This window comes from Anopheles coluzzii, chromosome 2 (genome assembly GCF_943734685.1).
Source record: "Anopheles coluzzii chromosome 2, AcolN3, whole genome shotgun sequence".
Lineage (NCBI taxonomy): Eukaryota > Metazoa > Arthropoda > Insecta > Diptera > Culicidae > Anopheles > Anopheles coluzzii.
Genome location: NC_064670.1, coordinates 78,770,518 through 78,777,876, shown reverse-complemented (window position 1 = coordinate 78,777,876; position 7,359 = coordinate 78,770,518). Strand labels below are relative to the sequence as shown.

The following is a 7,359-nucleotide window of genomic DNA, read 5'->3' as shown; positions in this document are numbered from 1 at the left end:
ATTGTGCCAGTGTTATATTAGTGTTTTCAGTGTGGCTATTTTTAAACTATATTAAATATATTATTTATGGAAAGTGAAATATCTGTGGCAATTTTGTTATGTTTTCATTTTTTCGGATGCGATCTGGCCGTCCAATTGGATTATACTGCCACGTTGGCGATCTTCGTACAACATTTTGTTTGAAATATGCTCTGTCAGATACTCGATCTTTTATCATACACGGATCACACGACAGGAACCACCGTCAAAACAAACAACATAACATGGGTGTTGAAAACAGTTTCATACAAATTAGCTATCTGCGGTAAAATTTCACGTTTTATCAAGGTAATATGTAACAAAATCATAAAAGGACACTCGGAACCGTTCTCCCTTACTGAAGTAACATTCAGCGGATGGCCATACATAATCAATAAGTTTATAATCAATGGTTTATTTTGCTGTATCATCAAGAAAGTGATGGTTCAGATCGTTTTCATTTTCAGTTCAGCTCGGAGGAAAATAAAATCCGACAATAAAAGTATAGTTTGCTGGTACCATTCACCCATCAAAATGCCGTACGCAAGTAAAAAAATTAACAGTGGAGACACAAATCTGCGCAGTCTGTGGCGGCTGCGGAATCCGCGTAAGGATTTGGACGAAATCGAAGAACGACCCGGAAAAACTGCTGAAAGAAGGTCGATCTCAACAAGCCGAGTTTCTGGCAGTTTTATTGCATCCACTGTGCTACCTACTACTTCAACGATCAGGCACTGCAGCAGGCCCATTTCCGTACGAAAGTGCACAAGCGTCGCTTGAACGCACTCGAGGCGGAACCGCACTCCATTTAGGATTCGTTGCGTGCTGCTGGCCAGGGCAGCTTCATGCAACACAGCTCAGCTTGGTGGAAGTGGACGAGGGAAAGCGAATGAAGGTGGATACGGTAATTTAGGAAGAAAAGCCCGCCAAGCTGGAACAGAGGCGGATCTAACGGTAGGCGGACTAGGCGCTCGCCTGGGGCCCGTAGATCAGCATTCTATAGTATGCCGTATGGACAGAGTAATAGCGACAAGGGCCCCGGAAGAATGGACGTTGGGGCCCCGAGGCTGGCGAATCACTTTCACCCCCCCTCCCCCCCCGCCAGCAAAAATTTTAGGGCCTGTGACTGATGATCTTAGGGCCCCCCCGACGATATTTCAATGGTTCTGTTCAATCTCCCAACAGCAAGTTTAGTGCCGCTCCCCCTCCCCCCCCCCCTCCCCAATCCAGGACACCATTTACGATTTACAAGGGGCCTCAACTCGTCTTACCGCCTAGGGCCCCCGATACCACTAATCCGCCACTGAGCAGGAACTGTCCTAGGTGAAAAAGTGGCCATCTACAAGAAGAGCAGTAAAAATAAATGGTTGTTGTGAAGGGGAAAAAAATTAAGAGTACGGCCTTTTTGGACCGTTACTCCTGAATAAAATAAAGAAAGTGATGGTTTTACCTTGATCTAACAAGGTTTTGCTGGTCAACGGGAAAATGCATAATGTAATTATAAATAAATGAAGTGCTATACTATTGTCATGCATATGATAAATATGGCGAAATTAAAACGTGTATTACTAATTAATCCTCTAGGTGCCCCCGACAGTGAATGTTGTTTTAGCACATACGATCCTCGGTCTAATCAATATTAATCAAAGATCTTAGACAGGTCTTGCTTCGCCTGATCCAGCCATCGAGCTTGCTGTGCTCTTCTGCTCCTCGTGCCGAACTGGCGATCACTGTTTAACACCTTGGTGGGGAATGAGTCCGGTGCTCATAATATACCCCAGACAACGTATCCTGCTAGCCACCTCAGTCCATGCTTGAAAACACCGAACAGTTTGATCGGAGAAGGTGTCGCTCGAACACGCACAGATCGATTGCATTCCTCAAGAATAGATCTATGATACCTTATCTATTTATTATTTTTTGATCTCTTCACAGTTTAAAAAATATCGAAGAAAACAAACATAGAAAAAAATAAATTTCAAAAATTATTTTTATTTCACTTTAAATTGCTAGTTCGATCACAATCGATCAACATAATTCGATCACTGTAGGTAAAGCAATATAAATCTTCTGATTTTTTTCACAGCTCGTTACCTTAATTAAAATAACACTTCTAAAAGGAACAGTCTTTGACTAATGTAAGCATATGTGTGGAAACTATTAGAATATGGTTAAACTACTAGAATTCACCGCACGTTGTAATAAATGCAACAGTAGTTCCACAAGTAACAATTCACCACTGCCGAATTCATCACGATCCCTCTTTTTCAGCATTTGGAGGAACGGTTGGTTAATGTTCGCGCATGTCGAAAGACCGATGTTCAAAATCCAAGATGGCGGCTGTATCGACTGTCATGGCGGAAAAAAAATTACACTGATCTGAACAAAGGAAGAACCTTGTTTTGTACATTTTTACAATTGAATACATAAAAAAGCGAACTCTCCCCTTCCTCAGCACTTGTTGTTTACACCCCTTCTTCCACGATTGCAACCCATCTGCACTGCCTTGTATAGTCGTTCCAGTTCTCCCTTTCTATCAACAGTGATTCTCGCTTGATATCGTTGCGTCGTATCGCTCCTTTGGTGTTCCTGTGGATATAGATTTGAAAGAGGTTGTTATTAGAATTGAAATAGGACTGATTGATTGGTAGTCCGGTCTGTTAACCGCACGGCCATTCAGGTGTCCTGCCATCATGGGTGTTATTAGTCAATATGTGATGGTAATGATTCATCATTTTAGGATTAGCGGATATAATAGAAACATGGCTGATAATAACGAGACAACCAATAGTGAAAGAAACAGAGCAGTTCTACCGACTTCGTCTCGTGGCATCACCATCATAGAAAACATATTGATAGCTCCGCCGAAAGCTGTTCATTCCAGCACTTCCCGATCATCATCTCCGCCAGCTTTTACGCATATTAGTGCCCCCCTACAATTAACATCCACAGCAACGCATTCTCGTCCTCACACACAACCAGGATCAACAAAACCTGCAATTCCTCCTAAACCCAAAGTTCTTTCTGATCCTGCTTCTGTTCCTAAACTTCCAATGGCACCAAAAACTAACACAACATTCAAGCCTACAGTAGCACCAAAACCGGCAATAGCATCCAAACCACCAATAGCACCTAAACCATCAGTTTCTGCAACTGATATCGCATATTCAAAGATGAATCGAGAAGAAAGGATTGAAAGGAAGATTGACGTTGCTGTTAAAATGCTGGAGAAGTTATCATCGCAGGTTTCGATGATAATGAGTAGCGTGATGAAACGAATATACCGTCCCTAGGTCATTTGAAGTAGACAGGATAAGCGATGAACATAGCCTAAACAAATTTGAACAATCGTTACACAATGGTACGTATATGGTAAACCTAGTTTGTTAAATCGTGCATATATTAACGGATGTCACAGATTTTTACAAACGGTTAACAATTGTTCTCGACCTTTTTTCCGAAAAAGATGTTTTGAAGAAATGTTGCTGGACCGGAGAAGGCAAGCAGGGACCTAAAATTTGTTTCTCTAAGTATACGCAAATTTTAAGTCTACTCAAATTGATTGGAGGCAATCGATTGACAGAGCTTACTGACGCCTACGTGAAAACATTCCTAAACAAAAAAAAAATTATCATTGCAAGCCTTCAAAAATGGAAAAGTTAGAAACGACAAAGAAACGAAAAATATCAGAAACGTAATTGTTATAACAGGGTTATAACTTATATTAGCTTATAAGCTTTTAAGATATTTTTTTCCTTTCGTTATGATGAACTGTGATGAACTATACCAAAAAGGGATAATAGATTTAGTTTCTTTCAACTGTATTACGAATATCAAAACTGAAATGATATGTGATAAATAATGGAACTCAAGGATGGGATATATGTTTCATATTTTTTAAATTATATGTTATTCGAAAAGTTCTTAATTTATGGTAATAAGACTCCTTTCTTGAAATTATTTTTATTTGAGAGCAATACATGCATTCATGTGTAGGATGTAATCCAACTAGCCAGCCTACAGATCACTAAATATATGTTTTATTCCAATAAAGTATGCATGAGCGGACTAAAATAAAACGATTCGCCATCATCAACAGAAACCGCTACCAATTTAACTTTTACATTGTTTAAATCTACTTTAACTACGTCGGTTGGAATATCTGATACTCTACCTATATAATTATAAATAGCTTCCGAACGGTTCGGATAACTAAATGCTGGTTGTGTTTCTGTTAATTGATGCCCTTCTATGATATATGATCCTGGAACCTGCTTAACGCTACTATACCTAATAAGCTTATTATCTTTGGTTAAAAACCAACCGTTCCTATCACCTTTCCTTAATTGAAATTTATCTGTTATATTTATCTGTCCGAATTCACGTACATCTTCAGCTATGTGTAAGAGATTGTGAACATAACTGGTAATGTGAGATTTGCCATAAATCAAACCGAAATCTTCAACAAATTGTTTTAAATGAGGTTCCGCGTAATCCCAATGATTTGTAAAATTATTGCTGGAAAACAATGTTATTGCAACATACAAGGGTTTAAAATGATGATAAGCATCATCGTGAATTCTATCTCTAAGTAATGCTATGCTAATATGATTGAGAAATGTACGATATTCGGACTCTTTCCAATAAGTTAAATATTTCAGTGGCCTCATTGCCCTATTTATCTCTGCAGGTAACTTTGTCTTTGCTAGAAATTTCCTCTCTATCTTCTTCGTTCTACTTCGGAAACGGTGCTAAATTACCTTCGGCATATCCTTTTCCTAACTTTTTTGCTATTCCTAAATGTAGTAAGTGTAAATCGTCTGCTATGCTTAAGATCTTAATAATATCTTTATCCCTAATATCTAATTACGGTGTTGGTCGTTTCGGATGGCTTATTTCATAATCTCCTTGCCTAAATTCCTTATTTGCCCTCGGTTCAGCTGTTCCTTCAAATATCATTATGTGGGTTTTTTGTCCTTTTTCCCACAATTTTACACTTCATGCATCCGTTCGCTGCATTGAAATTCGCCACATCTGACAAATGAATTAAAAAAAATGAGGAATTTAGTAATAAACAATGCAAATTAGATGTATACAATTTTCTTTAATAAGCTTACCTTTTATTAACGCTCGGGCGAGAGAATCGGCGATCATAACACGAAGATCAATTCCAATTTTTGTTTTGTTGATTGTGACTCCCTGGTCCATAACACGATTAAGGTCGTCTACCAATTGACGAAGATAATCCTCCACCACGTTGTCAGGTTTCGACGAACCACAGAAAATGCCTAACACCAAGACAGGCACCTCCGGAAGCTCGTGAATCTGCGCCATTATTGGCCATAACTGCGTAGGGCCACTGTAATGTAACGGAAGCCTACGAAGAGATTTAAAGCAAATTTGTCCACAGCAGGCTTGGTGTTTCTGTAATAAATGAAATACATTTATGTTCATATATTTTGTGACATGGAAAAATCATGTTACTTATAATTTTAATTATTACTTAAAATGGCACTGAAGCGTCTTTTCGATCCCTTGGTACCATAGCTGTCCTCCTGCCACTGTGGTTATATGTTATCTGACGTTCACGGGAGTTTTCAGAAACGTCATTGCATCCATTGGAACGTAATATTCCGTTGTCTCGCGTATGATCCCAAGAAAATCATTTATAGCTGTGTGGGTTATTCGATGAGATAGGGCCCACATTCGTAATTTCCTTGATAATATGTTTTCAGATTGAGGATCCGTAACATAATTTTCTGTATGCTGATTATCTTCGTATGCGCCTTCATCTTCGTCACTTTCGTTCAGCCATTCCTCCAACCATTCTTCTTCAGGCTCATCGTCGTCAAATACTTCTTCATCGGAGACATTCTCATCAACGAATTCCACACCAGCATGCGGAATTTCAAACACTGAAAGTGAAATGTAAAAAGAAACAGAACAGAACTCTTACTTATACTGCAAAAACGGCTAGAGCAATTTTTAGTTACGTTAAACTTATATTTAACGTTAAACACTTAAGGGCCAGCAATTAGCATAAGTTATCTAAAATAGAACTAGTGGCTTGTCACAGACGCATGTATGAACATTTTACCACCATCCCGATATTGAAGGGCTTTTAACAATAATCACACGCGTTAATTCTGAGACGAACTGGCGTGACATGAAGGAATATAGTTATCGAGTAAAATTTGCTTCTCATGCAACTTGTCATGCATTTAAACACACAGTACTGGTCGATCTTATTTAATATCACTTAGACTTTTGGATACCATTTATGTTGTTATTTTTAAAGCATTTTATGAAGCTTTCACTTGGGGTTTTAAGCTAAAGTGACGCCACAAAATAATAACGAAAATGTACCTGGTGCTTCTTGGCGTCGGCTGGTTCCTGGTTGGTTTTCCGCTTCTCATTCTCGCTCGCATTCCTCCCTTATCGCCTGCCCAAGCTTGCTCAGCATACCACTTTTCCTAGCACGCTTCACGTTCTCCATTTTCACTTAAAACACTTGGAATAAACTCTTATTTTGTTTAGTTTAGTTTATTAATCGATGGACTATGAAGCCCTCTCGAGTCAAAATTTGTTTACAATAGATAATTACATTAGATAACGAACAGAACATTTATATATTGTTATTGTTGAACGCATTCCGAACACTTAAAAGTTAACTGAACTAACAATGTTTAACTTGAATTGGCCGACAACGATGCTGGAATGATGATGCCGATTTGTTTACGTTCAAATTTGACCGACTGTCATGCTCGCTTTCGCTCTTTTATGTGCCTGTCTCTTTCTCTCCACACATCATGTGAACGGTTCGAAGTCACCATACTCCCTCGCTACCTGTATGTCGATATTTCCCACCCTCGCTGTCCCAGATCTAGCTGTCAATTGTTACTTGTGTCAACTTAGATGTAAATATTTTTAATGTAATAAAATCATGTTGATATTACAAACATAAAACAAAAATGAAAAGAGTTTAGCTTTTTTTTTTGAAAAATCCTCTATCTTAAATTCTAAATTATAACAAAGAGTTCAGATAAGCCTTAAATATCCCTCAATCGGTGGTTTCTTCGCCCAAAACGCACTTCTCTATGTAACGGTACATACTACAGAAGTACCCGTCACATTCTTGTGACGTGATTAACGGTGCACCTTGTTGTATCGCAGTCATCAGTTCACCTTCGTTTTGTGGGTTCGCTCTCTTAACGATGCTCTTCCACTTGCTAAAAAGATTTTCAATTGGATTGAGGAAGGGTGAGTAGGGAGGAAGATATGTGACTTCGCACCCTTTCTCGATTATTGCTACTCGGACAGCAGTGCATTTATGAAATGCCA

General features: G+C 38.8%; 1 pseudogene; it reads left to right on the top strand.

Annotated features, from left to right (window-relative positions):
- The first annotated feature begins 552 nt into the window (after nucleotides 1–552).
- LOC125908386 (zinc finger protein 593 homolog) lies at nucleotides 553–970 on the top strand (annotated as a pseudogene).
- The last annotated feature ends 6,389 nt before the right edge of the window (nucleotides 971–7,359 follow it).